This window comes from Rana temporaria, chromosome 9 (genome assembly GCF_905171775.1).
Source record: "Rana temporaria chromosome 9, aRanTem1.1, whole genome shotgun sequence".
Lineage (NCBI taxonomy): Eukaryota > Metazoa > Chordata > Amphibia > Anura > Ranidae > Rana > Rana temporaria.
In genome coordinates this window covers 52560171-52578490 of record NC_053497.1, presented here as the reverse complement: position 1 = coordinate 52578490, position 18320 = coordinate 52560171, and the positions used below count along the sequence as shown (strand labels likewise).

The 18320-nt window shown below is 45.5% G+C and overlaps 1 protein-coding gene across 4 annotated transcripts in view; it reads left to right on the top strand.

The window, feature by feature from the left end:
• Nucleotides 1-18320, top strand: part of DDR1 (discoidin domain receptor tyrosine kinase 1) — a 122233-nt gene that overhangs the window by 39547 nt on the left and 64366 nt on the right. The window contains exon 1 of one of the 4 annotated variants that reach the window (XM_040323467.1): nt 10987-11116. The exons of the other annotated variants lie outside the window; for them this stretch is intronic. The gene's annotated coding sequence lies outside the window, so the exon portion shown is untranslated. Of the gene's footprint in view, nt 1-10986; nt 11117-18320 lie in introns of those variants that run through there. 4 annotated transcript variants of the gene reach the window in all.

Sequence of the window (18320 nt, the reverse complement as noted above, 5' to 3'; positions counted from 1 at the left end):
TGACCTGGGGGTCCCCAAGGGATTCCTTTAATTTGCAGGATTTTTGTCTCACTTCCTGTTTGGCTATGGGGCAGGAAATGAAGGTAAATCTCCCCAATGGGACACAGATGGCAACAAATATACTGAAAGGGTTTATAACCCTCCATTACTCTATTCAAAAAAATAAATAAAAGTAGCCTATAGTTCCTCTTTAAAGCGGATGTCCGCCGAAGAAAAAAAATATTAAAAGCCAGCAGCTACAAATACTGCAGCTGCTGACTTTTAATATTAGACCACTTACTTGTCCTGGAGTCCAGCGCCGTCGGCAGCAGAGGACGAGCGATCGCTCGTCACTCTGCTGCCCCCACCGCCATCCTCGGTGAGGGAACCAGGAAGTGAAGCGCTCCGACATCACTGCCTGGTTCCCTACGGTGCTCGTCTCTCTGCTGCCCCCACCGCCATCCTCGGTGAGGGAACCAGGAAGTGAAGCGCTCCGGCATCACTGCCTGGTTCCCTACGGTGCTCGTCTCTCTGCTGCCCCCACCGCCATCCTCGGTGAGGGAACCAGGAAGTGAAGCGCTCCGACATCACTGCCTGGTTCCCTACGGTGCTCGTCTCTCTGCTGCCCCCACCGCCATCCTTCGGTGAGGGAACTAGGAAGTGAAGCGCTCCGGCTTCACTGCCTGGTTCCCTACGGCGCTCGTCTCTCTGCTGCCCCCACCCTCAGTGAGGGAACCAGGAAGTGAAGCGCTCTGGCATCACTGCCTGGTTCCCCTACGGCGCTCGTCACTCTGCTGCCCCCACCGCCATCCTCAGTGAGGGAACCAGGAAGTGAAGCGCTCCGGCTTCACTGCCTGGTTCCCTACGGCGCATGCGCGAGTCGCGCTGTGCCGTGCTGACTGGTACCCGCTGTGTTCTGGGAGCTGTGTTTCCCAGAACACAACGGGGGACGGGATCTGACGTCCTGCCCGCAGTCTGTGTGGCCGGAAGTGGTCCAAATACCTGTCTTTAGACAGGTATCTGCACAACCCTCCCCCCTGAAAGGTGTCAAATGTGACACCGGAGGGGGGGAGGGTTCCGATGAGCGGAAGTTCCACTTTAGGGTGGAGCTCCGCTTTAAGAGCTAACTCATTTTTATTGTGCAAACGGTCAAAAGGTGTTTGTGCGCACATTTAAGTGTATTATTAGCTGCCAGTACAAGTTTACTTTACCCATAGCAGAGAAACATCGTCATCATCTCTACAGAGCTCTGAAAATCTTATCTCTATTCCTGAGTTTACATTCTGTACCATGAAACCCGGATCATTATCACAGCGAGATTACCTCCTGGGTCGTCTCTGGAGTTCATTCTCGAGTTTGCTATCTGTTCATCTAATCTTCCCATTCTGGTCCATTTAGTCTTGAGTGAATCATCTGGTCCCTGATGCCGATCTACTGAGTATAGGATTACTTAGAGCGCCAATCACCAGAACAAAGAAATGATTCAGTAAGGACCCCCTGCAATCACAGTTTTCGGATACTGTTGCAGCGGTACATCTGTGTGACTGCCACACTGAGACTGATCAGGTGGTTACAAGGACAGAAGAGCCCTCCACTCAGCACTCAGCTATGAGAGTTCAGGCAAGAAGTACATCAGGATCTTTGTGACAGCAGCAGTTAAAGCGGCAGTGGCGTCACTAGGGTTGGTGTCACCCGGTGCGGTAAAACATGGTGTCACCCCCCCCCTCTGTCTAGGCTGCCCAGCACCAAGCAGGCAGCGCACGGGCACGGGGCGCACCCCATACCAGCCCCTGTAAATGATAGTATAGGGCAGTATAGTGGCAGGTTAGGGTAGTATAGAGTGGTATAGTGGCAGGTTGGTGTAGTGGGGTGGTATAGGACAGGTTAAGGTGGTATAGGGCATGTTGGGGTGATATATGGTAGTTTGGGGTGGTATAGGGCAAGTTAGGGTTGCATAGGGCAGGTTGGGGTGGTATAGGGCAAGTTATGGTGGCATAGGGCAGATTGGAGTGGTACAGGGCAAGTTAGGGTGGCACAGGGCAAGTTGGGGTGGCATGGGAAAGTTTGGGGTGGTACAGGGCAGGCTGGGGTGGTACAGGGCAGGCTGTGGTGGCACAGGGCAGTCTGGGTGGTACAGAGCAGGCTGGGGTGGTACAGGGGAGGCTGGGGTGATACAGGGCAGGCTGGGGTGGTACAGGGCAGGCTGGGGTGGCACAGAGCAGGCTGGGGTGGTACAGGGCAGGCTGGGATTGCACAGGGCAGGCTGGGCATGTCAGCTAAAAAAAAACAAAAAAAAACGGGATGGTGTCACCCCTCTAGCGGGTGTCACCCGGTGCGGACTGCACCCCCCCCCTATTAACGCCTCTGGTCAGCGGCTCATTGCAAGGGGAATATCTCCTAAGCCGTAAATATTTTTTTTACCTACAGGTAAGCCTTATTATAGGCTCACCTGTAGGTAAAAGTGCAAAAAAAGACTTTACAACCACTTTAAGGAATAAATGCAATAAAATTTGCTAAAATCCACGTGATAAATACTTTACAGCTAACCTGGAATTTCCAAAAGATCTGAAAACCTGGTAGGAGACTAAAGCCTCATACACACGATCGGATTTTCCAACAACAACGGTCCGACGGACGTGTTTTAATCGGACAATCTGACCGTCTGTATGCTCCATTGGACAATTGTTGTCGGAATTTCCACGGACAAATGTTCACTGTGCATGCTCTCAAACTTTCCGACAACAAATGTGTTACATCTGATCATCCGATCGTGTGTACACAAGTCCACCGGACTAAAATCCAAAGTACAAACACGCATGCTCAGAACGAATGCTAAACATCAGACAACAATAGCAGAAGTTGCCCAAAGGGTGGCGGTAAAGAGCTGGAAAACCATGTGATTTGGTGAATGTTGGCTGAAAATGTTCTGCTGTGTGTATGCAGAACAAGTTCACGGCCAACGCCCCTTCGGACAAAAATCCACGGAAAAGTCAGATGGAAGTCCTTCAATTCAAAATCGAACCTTTAAATTTTTACATGGAAAAAATAAGGTTTACAAGTGTGCCAGGGCACCAACTGGCAAAGTTGCCCTGAGCCCCTCACACGTAACATCCATGCACATTGATTAAAATAGGGAACATTTTTGCACAGTTAGAACACACTTTGCACTGAGGAATTTGCAGTTGACCTCTACTGAGTAAATAAGAAACAACACATCAGTAATTTCAGGCTTGTACATGCTAGAGGTGCCAAACAGGGACTGAGAAACAGCCTGGCATGTAACGCATGACAGCCAACAGTGCCAGACTGAGGTTTTTTTAAGGTCAATATTAGTGCCCATTTGGACTGATCACTGGTACGTTTTAGTAGGTTACCACACATGTTTTAATGGGCATTGCAATAAGGCAAGCCATTCATTTTTAAATGGACCGCCAACACACATTTAACCACTTAAGCCCGGGACCATTTAGCAGGCCAAAGACCAGGCCACTTTTTTGCGATTCGGCACTGCGCCGCTTTAACTGACAATTGCGCGGTCGTGCAATGTGGCTCCCAAACAAAATTGGCGTACTTTTTTTCCCCACAAATAGAGCTTTCTTTTGGTGGTATTTGATCACCTCTGCGGTTTTTATTTTTTGTGCTATCAACAAAAATAGAGCGACAATTTTGAAAAACATTCAGAATTTTTTCCTTGTTGCTATAATAAATATCCCCAAAAAATATATAAAATACACATTTTTTCCTCAGTTTAGGCCGATACATATTCTTCTACATATTTTGGTTAAAAAATCGCAATAAGCGTTTATTGATTGGTTTGCGCAAAAGTTATAGCGTCTACAAAATAGGGGGTAGTTTTATGGCATTTTTATTATTATTTTTTTTACTAGTAATGGCGGTGATCAGCGATTTTTATCATGACTGCGACATTATGGCGGACACATCAGACACTTTTGAGACCATTTTGAGACCATTGTCATTTTTACAGCGATCAGTGCTAACCTGTAGGAGGCGCTGAAGGGGTTAGGTGTGTCCTAGGGAGTGATTCTAACTGTTAGAGGGAGTGGCTACAAGTGACACGTCACTGATCGCTGCTCCCGATGGGAGGGAGCATTCAATCAGTGACATGTCACTAGGAAGAATGTTTGAGAGCTGATTCTTAATTTTTTCTTGTCGGAAATTCCGATCGTCTGTATGCAATTCCGACGCACAAAAATCTTATGCATGCTCAGAATCAATTTGATGCATACTCGGAATCATTGAACTTCATTTTTCTCAGCTCGTCGCAGTGTTCTACGTGACCGCGTTCTTGGCGATCAGAATTTCTGACAACATTTGTGTGACCGTGTGTATGCAAGACAAGTTTGAGCGAACAATCCGTCGGAAAAAAATCCAAGGTTTTGTTGTTTTTTCTGTGATATTTTTCTCTAATATAAAAAATTCTTACTTTGTAATGCAGCACAAAGGTGACGCTTTACTGCTTCTTTCTCTCAGTGCACATCTCCCAGTTAGGTGTGATCCAATGCAAATCAGGCAGATTGCAGTGACACACAGATAACCACTAGAGGGCCAATCTGTAAATCTGTACATGTAATAAATATGGTTCAATATAAACATAAAACGTAAAACTAAAACTTTTTTTGCTGTAAACAGGGCCACCCACACAGCAAATTTTGGCTGGTTAATGAGGAACTGGCTAAATTTCGCACAGTGTATGCAGGACCATCTTTAATGTTGATTGGACCCTGGGCAAAACAAATCTTGGGGCCCCCTAATGCATTTTTGCTCTCCACCTGCTCTGAGACATACAATAAATATCAGCTAGACTTAAAATCAGTTTACTGTATCAGATCAGGCAGTGATTGCGATTGGTTGCCAGAAGTTACAGCCTATCATTACCACTTACTGACTGGTTGCTAGAGGTTACAGCACACATTACGGCTCACTGATTAGTTGCTAGAGTTTACTGTACAGTAATACTGCTCACCGATTGGTTGCTAGAGGCACCTCATCTCTTCACTGCAGAGGGGTATGATATACATATCAATGCTGCCTTTATTTACATATGAATGATCCCGTTATTTACATATGAATGACGGTTATTTACATGTAAACACAGGGTCCGCAGGTGAGTCATCTGTACACAACAATAGGGCAGAGCTTGGCAGCATTAGTAACATAACTTCACAATGAGATATCGGTACACAGCACGGGACTAAAACTTCAAGGGACAAGGGAATTTAAACTGGGATAGTTGGCAAGTATGAGGCAGCTGCTTTGGGCCCCACAACAATGACAGGGCCCAGGGCAGCTTCCCCTTTCGCCCTGCCTGAAAGACAGCCCTGAGTGTATGGCCAGTTTAAGTGGCAGAGGGGGAAAAAAAGGCTACACTGTGTGCATGGTGGTGTGCACATTATTGTATGTTTTTATCGCTCATGTGTGAACTACAGTGCTTCATTTTTGGCACAAAAATAGTGCTGGTAGGTTTTTCATGCATTGAGGGTTCTGAGGCCCTTTTCACATGGGGCCGTGCAACTGCAGTGGATCCCTCCTGCATACCTACCAACTTTCTGAGATGGGAATGAGGGACACCTATCAGCAAAAGTATGTAGGCATAGGACACACCCCTTGCCACGCCCCCTTAAAGGAGAATTGTACAAAAAAATAAGATTGGTTAAACCTACAAGTGCTTTTTTTACCACTACTATTTCTTTATATTGGCTTTTGGAATTTACAAATGCAGCAATTTAGAAATCAGATGAAAGGTTTATCCCTGGGAAACACTTTTTGATAGATAAAAAGTGCATTTTATATACATCTGTATAGATAAGACCAAAATGAGGGACAAATGAGGAGAATGAGGGACATTGCTCCAAATCAGGGACAGTCCCTCGAAATCAGGGACAGTTGGGAGGTATCCCTCCTGGTTTATTTGTGCGCACAGATGAATAGCTCCCAACTGTCCCTGATTTCGAGGGACTGTCCCTGATTTGGAGCAATGTCCCTCTGTCCCTCTATCCTCCTCATTTGTCCCTCATTTTGGTCTGATCCATATAGTTGTATATAAAAGGCACTTTTTATCTTTCAAAAAGTGTTTCCCAGAGCTAAACCTTTCATCCAATTTCTAAATTGCTGCATTTGTAAATTTTTAAAGCCAATATAAATTAATAGTAGTGGTAAAAAAAAAAAAAAGCACTTGTGGATTTAATTAACTTTTTGGGGTTAATTCTCCTTTAAGGGGGTGTGACAGGGGGCATGTCCTATGCCTACATACGTTTGTTAGTAGGTGTCCCTCATTCCCATCTCAAAATGTTGGGAGGTATGCAGATGGGACACTACAGCATCCAGCCCCGCTGCTGGCAGCCTGTCAAAGCCCATGGCAGGCTGCACCTGGATGAGTGGCGCACCTGGATGAGTGGCCCTGGCATTTAGGGCCCTGTCCACTCAGGGACACGGTTCTGGAATGTGGACTTTGCACACTGCCATTGCATGAACGCTCATGTGGGCAAAGCTCTACAGCCCTACTGCCTTTTAATGGAGAAACTTCAGTAACAAATTCACAAAATGAGCGATTGCTCCTGTGTTCATTCTTAACTGAAACATAGTAAACTATGTTTACTATGCTTCAGTTTGTAAATGAACACGAAGTCGCTCAGCAAAGAGCACATGCCCTGCTGTAAAAGAATGGTGGCCACACAAAATATTGACACTTTGGGCCCAATTTGGACATTTTCACCTAGGGGTGTACTCACTTTTGTTGCCAGCGGTTTAGACATTAACTACTTGCCGACCAGCCGCCGTTATATGGTGGCAGGTCGGCTCGGCTGCGCGAGATCATGTAGGTATACGTCATCTCGCGGATCAGCCCATAGGACGCAATCACCGCCGGGCACCCGCGATCGCTCGTTACAGAGCAAGAACCGGGAGCTGTGTGTGTAAACCCACAGCTCTCGGTCCTGTCAGGGGGAGAAATGCCTGATTGTCTGTTCATACAATGTATGAACAGCAATCAGTCATTTCCCCAAGTCAGTCCACCCCCCCCCCCTTCAGTTAGAACACACCCAGGGAACATTTTTAACCCCTTCCTCGCCTAGTGTTAACCCCTTCCCTGCCAGTGGTGTTTTTATAGTAATCAATGCATTTTTATAGCACTGATCGCTATAAAAATGCCAATGGTCCCAAAAATGTGTCAAAAGTGTCCGAAGTGTCCGCCATAAGGTCGCAGTACCGATAAAAATCGCTGATCGCCACCATTACTAGTAAAAAAAAAATATTAATAAAAATGCCATAAAACTATGCCCTATTTTGTAGACGCTATAACTTTTGCACAAACCAATCAAAAAACACTTATTTCAATTTTTTTTACGAAAAATATGTAGAAGAATACGTATCGGCCAAAACTAAAACTTTTTTTATATATTTTTGGGGATATTTATTACAGCAAAAAGTAAAAAATATTCATTTTTTTTTTCAAAATTGACGCTCTATTTTTGTTTATAGCGCAAAAAATAAAAACCGCAGAGGTGATCAAATACCACCAAAAGAAAGCTCTATTTGTGGGAAAAAAAGGACGCCAATTTTGTTTGGGAGCCACGTCGCACGACCGCGCAATTGTCAGTTAAAGCGACGCAGTGCCGAATTGCAAAAAGTGGACCGGTCATTGACCAGCAAATGGTTCGGGGCTGAAGTGGTTAATGACTCTGTGTTGAGGTATTTTGAGGGGACAGCAAATTTACACTGTTATACAAGCTGTACACTCACTACTTTACATTGTAGCAAAGTGTCATTTCTTCAGTGTTGTCACATCTAAAAATATAATAAAATATTTACAAAAATGTGAGGGGTGTACTCACTTTTGTGAGATAATGTGACATGCAGGTGCATTCATGGGCATAATAAAAAAATGCCAGATGCCCCTAAGCAGCAGTATTTTTTTTCTGCCCACATGCATGAGCCCATAATCACATCCCTCTTCAGTTCTGGGAGCTAGAAGAATGAGTTTTTATGCATATATGCATTTACAGATGTATACGCGTCTGTACGCATGTAAACATGTGCACTATACTGACCATTTTTATGCACAGTACAGTGCCATTAACCACTTCAACCCGGGAGGATTTGGCTGCCAAATGACCAGGCCACTTTTTGCGATTCGGCACTGCGTCGCTTTAATGGACAATTGCGCGGTCGTGCGACGTGGCTCCCAAACAAATTGACTGACTTTTTTTCCCCACAAATAGAGCTTTCTTTTGGTGGTATTTGATCACCTCTGCTGTTTTTTTTTTTTGCGCTATAAACAAAAATAGAGCGACAATTTGGAAAAAAATTCAATATATTTTACATTTTGCTATAATAAATATCCCCCAAAAATGTATAAAAAAAAGCATTTTTCCTCAGTTTAGGCCGATACGTATTCTTCTACATATTTTTGGTAAAAAATCGCAATAAGCGCTTATTGATTGTTTTGCGCAAACGTTATAGCGTCTACAAAATAGGGGATAGTTTTTTGGCATTTTTATAAAAAAAATTGTTTTACTAGTAATGGCGGCGATCAGCAATTTTTATCATGACACATCGGACACTTTTGACACCATTTTGGGACCATTGTCATTTTTACAGCGATTAGTGCTATAAAAATGCACTGATAACTGTAAAAATTACACTGGCAGTGAAGGGGTTAACCTGCAGAGGGCGCTGAAGGGGTTAAGTGTGTCCTAGGGAGTGATTCTAACTGTTAGGGGGCGTGGCTTGTCGTGACACGTCACTGATTGCTGTTCCCGATGACAGGGAACACAATCAGTGATAGTGTCACCTAGGCAGAACGAGGAGATGTTGGGCCAGATTCACGTACTTGCGCTGTGGCGTAATGTATGTCATTTACGTTACACCGCCGCAAGTTTTAAGCGCAAGTGCTTGAATCACAAAGCACTTGCCTGTAAACTTGCGGCGGCGTAACGTAAATCCGTCCGGCGCAAGCCTGCCTAATTCAAATGGGGAGTGTACCATTTAAATTAGGGATGTTCCTGCGCCGAACGTTCTGCGCATGCTCCGTTAGGAAATTTCCCGCCGTGCTGTGCGCGAAATTAAGGCGCCCCGATGTGTTTTTTGAACGGCGACGTACGTTACGTCCTTTCGTATTCCCGGACGTCTTACGCAAAAAAAATAAAAATTTGAAATTCGACGCGGGAACGATGGCCACACTTTAACATGGGCTGTCTAATATTACACCACCTAAATAGCAATCGCAACTTTACGACGGGAAAAGCCGACTAGCGACGACATAAGAGAATGCGACGAACGCGCGTACCTTCGTGAATCGCCGTAAACAGCTAATTTGCATACCTGACGCGGAAAACGACGCGAACTCCACCCAGCGGTCGCCGAAGTATTGCATCCTAAGATCCGAAGGCGTACGAAGCCGTACGCCTGTCGGATCTAAGCCAAATGCCGTCGTATCTTTGTTTGTGAATTACAAATAAAGATATGACGCGGCAAATTTGAAAGTACGCCGGAGTATCAGCAGATACTCCGGCATACTTTTTCTGTGAATCTGGCCCGTTGTGTTTACACCTGTTCTTCAGCTCTGTGACCCGATCGCGGGACACCGGCAGTGATCTGGTCCCGCGGGCATGGTCACGGAGCTCACGGCAGGGTCGCGAAGTGGCCTGTACGTCCATTTGCGCAGCCGTGCCATTCTGTCGACGTACATCGCCGTGCGGCGGTCGGGAACCGGTTAAAGAGGAAGTAAACCTTGATGGAGTTTATTTTCTCTTTTGTTCCCTGCAAAGTAAAAGCATAATGGGCTAGTATGTCCCCGTTGGTGGCTACATCCACCTTCTCCCCTCTTCCTTCCGGGGCCGCGGACTCTGCCTATGTGACTGGCCGGAGCCGCGTAACGTCACGGCAGTCATTTGGGAAGAAACGGCGTGGAGGGCCGTTTTTTCACAGCGCAAATGCGCCGATGACATCATTGGCACACTACAAGGTAAATATCTCCTAAACGACGCACATTTAGGAGATATTTACGGCGCCTATAGGTAAGCCTTGTTCTAGGTAATCCTCAGGCCTCGTACACACGACCGGTTTCCTCTGCAGAATCCATCAAGAAACTTGGTGGGAGATTTTTTTTGCCGAGGAAACCGGTCATGTGTACATTTTTCAGCGAGGAAACTGTCGAGGAACTCGACGAGCCAAAAAGAGTTCTCTATTTCCTCGACGGGAGTCTCAAATTGTCTCGTCGTGTTCCTCGTCGGGCTGGTTTCCGACGAGAAACTTGAGCGTGTGTATGCTAAGAAACACGCACTTGCTCAGAATAAAGTATGAGATGGGAGTAAAAGTAGCATTTGTAATAGAGATAACACATTTTTCAAGCTGAGGAGATTTTGTCTTGACAGCGTGTACGCAAAGCAAGCTTGTCGAGTTCCTCAACAAGCCTAACAAGGAACTCGAAGAGGAAAACGATGTGTTTCGCCTGACGAGTTACTCGGTCGTGTGTACGAGGCCTCATTCTAGGTAATCTTTATTCAAGGCTTACCTATAAGTACAAGTTCTAAAAAGAGGTTTACAACCACTTTAATTTGTCCAACAGAAAATTGGCGGGAAAAACGTAACGTGTGTGCAAAAATGCAAGACGCACTTCAGAAATGGATCAAACGCAAACTGTATAGGTGCGAACCGGTCCTACAAGCTAAATTCTTACATTGTTACTTTGTTTTACAGAATACAAATAAAATTAGGGACAATTTCTTGAATTGTATTTTTCTTCCTCCCCGGGGCAGGATATTACCTGACCCTACCCCATGACTGGAAGCTCCACCATGGCCATTGTCTGCAAGCACAGCGACATGCTGCAGGAAATGGCCAGTAAAAGTCTCAGGAAGTTCAGCAACAAGCAGCAAAGAAAGGAGTGTGAGAGGAATGGAAATGAGGACAGTGAGAGAATGAGTTAAGGAGAATAGAGGGGAGGGGAGGCAGACAAGTGAATGGCAGGCAAGGTGGGGGAGGAGGGATGGAGGAGGAGGAGGAGAGACACTCTGAGGGAGAAGAAAGTTGAGTTCCTGTCTGTCCCCAGGGAGAGTAGCTTGGACATGTCACCCTCCTAGGAGCACCTGGGCCAGGACTGCAGGGATAGAGACACAAGGTAAGAGGACAAGATGGGGGACAAGGGGGCTGCTGATGGGGGACAAGATGCATTGGGAAGAGGGGGAAACTTAGCAGACAATGGGAAGAAGCAAGGGAGCGAAGAATGAGGAGAGCGAATTTCTGACAGACAGGTGTTTGCATACAAGGGAGGGGAGATCCTACACTCGTCTATGGTATTTGGAAAAGACGCTTTGTGGGTTTTCTGCTTTCTCTGACATGCCCCTGCTTGTAAATCATAGACCGAAACTTCTCTATAAAGTCACTTTCCACCCAGAAACTGGGACACTTCTATCCGGGACCACCAGAATTCCGCCCGGGAACAGGCGTGAATTTATTGGAGGTTCTGTTATTATGATAAATAGTATATATACACAGAACACTATAAAAGGTACATAAATACAGAAAAATGAAAAAACCATATAAACAGTGTTGTGCGTCCAATAACAACGTATTTTGGATGTGTTGCTATTATTTTGCAAATTACAAGGACAAGACTGTACAAAAAAAAAGACAAAACATTGGGGGGTGCACACGGAATCTGGTGTAGCTGTGCAAAGCAACCAATCAGCTTCCTCTGCGTTTTTGCGTTTAATTGGGCTGCCGTGCCTGCGTTTCCCGCAGCTGTGCAAAGCAACAAATCAGCTTCTAGGTTTACGTTTTTGCGTTTGATTGGGCTGTCGTGCCTGCGTATTCCGCAGATGTGCAAAGCAACCAATCAGCTTCTAGGTTTACGTTTTTGCGTTTGATTGGGCTGTCGTTCCTGCGTTTCCCGCAGCTGTGCAAAGCCACCAATCAGTTTCTAGGTTTACGTTTTTGCGTTTGATTGGGCTGTCGTGCCTGCGTTTCCTGCATTTCCCGCAGCTGTGCAAAGCATCCAATCAGCTTATAGGTTTACGTTTTTGCGTTTCATTGGGATGCCGTGCCTGCGTTTCCCACAGCTGTGCAAAGCAACCAATCAGCTTCTAGGTTTACGGTTTTTGTGTTTGATTGGGATGCCGTGCCTGCATTTCCCGCAGCTGTGCAAAGCAACCAATCAGCTTCCAGGTTTAAATCTCTGCATTTTTGCGTTTGATTGGGCTGCCGTGCCTGCGTATCCCACAGAAAAAGGCACATGCAGTGTTTCAAAACACTGCCCACAGGGAAATGGTCCATGCGATTTCTAAAATGACCATACGATTTCCCTGCGGTTCCTGAACTCGCGCTGCGATTTTTACATGTGTGAGAATGCCATTCGGAACGGATGATAGCCCCCGAGTCTTTTTACAGCAGCGTGTTTTCACTACGGGTGGTTGCGGGAATCGCTGCGATTCCCGCAGCCAAGCGCATAGGTGTGAACCTAGCCTTAGCCCTGGTTCACACCGTTGCGGCTTTGAAAATCGCGCTACTTCAGCGCAATTTCATTGTGGTTTGCGTCTTCATTTTAACAGAAATCAATGCGCGTCGCAATGAATTTGCAGAAAAGTAGCGCAAGAACCTTTTTGAAAGTCGCTATGACGTCACAACGATTTAAACAGTTGACATTGCCACAAATGGGTTGCGACTTGTTATTGCGATTTTGAACTGTCAAACTGCATGATAAATGGCACCAGGGCTTATTGGCTGGGTTCACAATTTGCATGACGGGAGAGTGTGACGGCTCTCAATGGTTCACACACCTCCGGGGCAGCCGCGGTCCGCATTTGGAAAGGGTCCTGTGCGTCTTCGGCTCCGAATCGTGTGAGAATTCAGGCAGAATTTGGACCTGAATCCATCTCCCCCTATACATTTTTCTCCTTGGTACAGTCTTATCCTTTTGTCATTTTTAAAAATGTTGATATTTATATAGTTCAGCCTTTTCCTAATGTACTGGGCAAAATTGGATCAGCGGGTGGCCCTATCGGCACTTCCCCCAGGTGACAGCCGTCCAATGAGAGATTGAAAGAGACTAATGTTGTCGGTCAAACAGCGCCTGCATCCAATCGGATGCAGGCGCTGCTTCTGTATTCTGTGCCAGCTGTCAGAATACAATAGCTGCAGTAGGACATTCGACCACCTGAGCTGTTCAGCATGGATGGAGGAATCTGTAAGACGCCCATACACATTATACAACTTTTGTTGTTCGATTTACCAAAACCATGTAATGCAAGAGCCTGCCTGATTGCATACAAATTAAAATTCTTAAAGAGGAGTTCCACACAAAAAGTGAACCTCCGCTTTTCGGAAACCCCCCCTCCCCCTCCAGTGTCACATTTGGCACCTTTATGGGGGGAGAGGTGTGCAGATACCTGTATAATACAGGTATTTGCACCCACTTCCGGGCATAGACTCCCGCGGGAGTCACGCCCCCTCCCCCCTGCTGTCCCAGGAGACAGCGGGGACCAGTGAAAACGTGCAGCACGACTCGCGCATGCGCAGTAGGGAACCGGGAAGTAAAGCCGCACTGATTCCCTCACCAAGGATGGCGGCGGAGGCAGCCGAGAGACGAGCGTTTGCTCGGCTTCAGCTGCGGGCACCCTGGACAGGTAAGTGTCTGCAGCTGCAGCGGAACTCCACTTTACGGTCTGACCTCATATTATATGGTTTTGGTAAATCTAAAGAAAATTGTATAGTGTGTATCCAGCTTTAGATTTATTTTTTATCGACCTGCAGCATAGGTATGTATGGCCGGCTTAAAGCAGTATGAAAACCAAAAGCAAACATTTATTATATTGCAGCTTACCAATCCTTAGATGTGGTAACTATTCATTTTCTTTAGGATTTTTTTATTTGGTGATCCAGCCAGTAGGTCTGTTGTTTTTCACAAGCTCAAGCACTCCAGCAGAATGTATCAGTTTGCATGGATGAGACTGAGCTCTTAACACAGGCAGGGGTGATTCACTAATACAGGAGGTGTGTAATGCCGCGTACACACGATCGGAAATTCCGGCAGCAAAAGTCCGATGTGAGCTTTTGAACGGAAATTCCAACCGTGTGTATGCTCCATCAGACTTTTGGTGTCGGAATTTTCGCCAGCAAAAGATTGCGAGCTGGTTCTCAAAAATTCCTATCAGAAGATCCCAGCAATTCCGACGCGCAAAATTCCGACGCATGCTCGGAACCAATTTGACGCATGCTCGGAAGCAGTGAACTTAATTTTCTCGGCTCGTCGTAGTGTTGTACGTCACCGCGTTCTTGACGGACGGAAGTTCAGAGAACTTTTGTGTGACCGTGTGTATGCAAGCCAAGCTTGAGCGGAATTCCGTCGGAAAAACCATCCAAGGTTTTCATCCAGCCCCCACCTGTCTCCATAGCATAGCAGGGCGGAAGCGACGTCAAAACGTCGCTTCCGCCCATGCATCTTAAAGGCACATTTTTTTGTTGTCATTTATTCAAATGACAATTTTTTTAAATTTTTTTTGCATTTTACTGTTAATATGAGATCTGAAGTCTTTTTGACCCCAGATCTCATATTTAAGAGGACCTGTCATGCTTTTTTCGATTACAAGGGATGTTTACCGTCCCTGTAATAGGAATAAAAGTGATCCATTTTTTTTTGTTTTTTAAACTGTGTAAAAAGAAATAAAATCAAGTATAATAAATAAGAAAACAAAATTTTTTTTTTTTTAAAGTGCCCGGTCCCGACGAGCTCACGCGCAGAAGCGAGTAGCGCCTGCATATGAAAACGGTATTCAAAACTACACAAGTGATGTATCGCCGCAATCGTTAGAGCGAGAGCAATAATTCTAGCCCTAGACCTCCTTTGTATCTCAAAAGATGCAACCTATAGAATTTTTTAAACGTCGCCTATGGAGATTTTTAAGGGTAAAAGTTTTGACGCCATTCCATGATCGGGCGCAATTTTGAAGTGTGACATGTTGGGTATCATTTTACTCGGCGTAACATTACCTTTCACAATTTAATAAAAAATTGGGCTAACTTTACTGTTGTCTTATTTTTTTACTTAAATTTTTTATTTTTATTTTTTAAAAGTGCGCTTGTAATACGGTGTGCCAAAAAGTATTGCAATGACCGCCATTTTATTCTCTCGGGTGTTGGAAAAAAAAACCAATATATAATGTTTGGGGGTTCTAAGTAATTTTCTAGCAAAAAAATAGTTTTTAACGTGTAAACACCGAGTCTGAAAACCCGGCTTGGGGCTTAAGTGGTTAATATTGACTGGAGGAGTAGAGAGACCTGCCTGATAGCTGGATTCAGGTAGGGCGGCTCACTTTTGAGGCGGCGTAGTGTATCGCATATACGCTACGCCGCCGTAAGTCAGAGAGGCAAGTGCTGTATTCACAAAGCACTTGCCTCCTAAGTTACGGCGGCGTAGCGTAAATGGTCCGGCGTAAGCGCGCCTAATTCAAATGAGGATGAGGGGGGCGTGTTTTATGTAAATTACTCGTGACCCGTGATTGACATTTTTTACGAACGGCGCATGCGCCGTCCGTGGACATATCCCAGTGTGCATTGTTCCAAAGTACGCCGTTCCGACGTGAACGTAAATTACGTTCAACCCGATTCGCGTCCGACTTGCGCAAACGACGTAAAAAGATAGGCCTGTTCCAAAGTCCATACCTTGCATGGGCTGCGCCACCTAGGGAGCAGCTTTATCTTTACGCCGGCGTATCTCTAACGTAAACGGCTTAACTACGTGCGACGGGCGCGTACGTTTCTGAATCGGCGTATCTAGTCATTTGCATATTCTACGCTGAACTCAACGGAAGCGCCACCTAGTGGCCAGCGTAAATATGCACCCTAAGATACGACGGCGTAGGAGACTTGCGCCGCTCGTATCTTAGCCTAATTTAGGCGTATCTGGTTTCCAGAATACGCTTAAATTTACTACGGCGTAGATTCAGAGTTACGACGGCGTATCTCTCTGTGAATCTACCTATGAATGTATTTACAATCTAGGGGGCTGGAGTGATTGTACGAAGATTTCTTACCAAGTTCTGCCCTTCTATACTTCCATTCTTCACCCCTTGGCGCAGTATGCATCTCTCCCTGATTGGATTGTTGTATGGGTATGGCGCTTATACAGCAAAGTGAGCTGTACCCTGCTCTGTGGAGAAGGTAAAATAGTAGCTGGTGGTAAGATTGTCCAATGTGTCAGATTATTCTTCTGCATGGATTGATGCTGGATTGTTTACATTGCCTGTGTTGATTGGAATGTGTATGTTCACCCTAGACGCAGGTATCTCAAAACTACGGCCCTCCAGCTGTTGGGGGAACTACAAGTCCCATGAGGCCATGTAAAATTCTGACATTCACAGACATGGCTTGGCATGATGGAAATTGTAGTTCCTATCCAACTGGAGGGCCGTAGTTTGGAGACCTCTACCCTAGAGAATTGTAGAACCGTTGTTGTATATACATGCAGAATTGCACTGGCCAAGCATTCATGTTTATACCCTGTGCAGGCAATTTTAGTCATGTAAAGTTATTTTCTGGTGAAATATATCACAGATCATCATCAGTTATCTCACTGAGATTGCTCAGCCAGTCTTGTTTGTTGCCTCTACATATTGACCATTAACATGTAATTATATCTCAGTCTAAAGCCGAATGTTGGGCGGCATCGGCTGGCTCAGTAGAAACTGTACCAGCCGATTCTGTTGATGGGGCACATCCCGAAAAAGGTTTGTTGATCGGCTCCCGATCATTCTCAGCCAATGGATGAGAGTGCTGACCAGTGTGCTGACCCTCCCTTTGGGCTGCCCACACAATAACACAGCAATGATCGATGTACCAACATCAGATAGTTAGTACAGCGGCTCCTCTTGGCAGCCTGTTCATTTGAATGATTGCTGTTCAGCACGAAACGCACAAAAAAGGCTTATGCACCTTTTTAAAAAAGCTCAGAAAGGCCAGGGTTTGACAAATTTGCTTGGAATCTAGGAGCCAGCTAAAAAAGTTAGGAGCCAGAAAACACGCCCCCGTCCCGACGAGCTCGCGTGCAGAAGCGCATATGTAAACGGTGTTCGAACCACACATGTGAGGTATCACCGCGATTGGTAGAGCGAGAGCAATAATTCTAGCCCTAGAACTCCTCTGTAACTCAAAACATGCAACCTGTAGATTTTTTTAAACGTCGCCTATGAAGATTTTAAAGGGTAAAAGTTTGTCGGCATTCCACGAGCGGACGCAATTTTGAAGCGTGACATGTTGGGTATGAGTTTACTCGGCGTAACATTATCTTTCATAATATTAAAAAAAATGGGGATAACTTTACTGTCTTATTTTTTTAATTAAAAAAAGTGTAATTTTTTCCCAAAAAAGTGCGCTTGTAAGACCGCTGCGCAAATACGGCTTGACAGAAAGTATTGCAACGATCGCCATTTTATTCTCTAGGGTGTTAGGATAAAAAATATATATAATGTTTGGGGGTTCTAATTAGAGGGAAGAAGATGGCAGTGAAAAATAGTGAAAAATTACATTAGAATTGCTGTTTAACTTGTAATGCTTAACTTGTAATACCAACGGCCACCACCAGATGGCGCCAGCTTACACATCTGGTGGTAATAACTTGTAATACCAACGGCCACCACCAGATGGCGCCAGCTTACACATCTGGTGGTAATAACTTGTAATACCAACGGCTCAACACCAGATGGCGTCAGCCCACCTTCCAAAAAAAGCGAACGATCTGTCGTCCGATTTTCGATTCGTGTGTATTGGCCATTAGAGTGTAGTCACCCTCTCTTCCTCACTCCCAAGATGCACTATGGGATTTGTAGTGTGCATGATTCGGTGATCTCAGCTACCGTCCACTGCTCGCTCCAAACAAACAGAAGTGAGGGGGGAAAGGAGAGGCAGAAAAACACATTAATAAACATTTTAATAAAAATTTATTACAGGGCCAATAATTAGCAGGTGAGCATTACCGTATATACTCGAGTATAAGCCGAGGCACCCAATTTTACCACAAAAAAATGGGAAAGCTTATTGACTAGGGTGGGAAATGCAGCAGCTACTTTAAGGCCCCTTTCACACTGGGGCGTTCAAGTGTTTTTCAGGCACTTTGGCCCGGATTCACAAAGCACTTGCGCCGACGTATCTCAAGACACGACGCGTAAGTGCAAATATGCGCCGTCGTATCTGTGCGCCGGACCCACAAACTAAGATATGCCTAAAAACAGGCTTCAACCCACCGACGTAAATTGCCTACGCCGGCGTAGCGTGGGCGCACATTTAGGCTGGACGCATGTGGCGCTCCCATTGTTTAGCCATTCAAATATGCA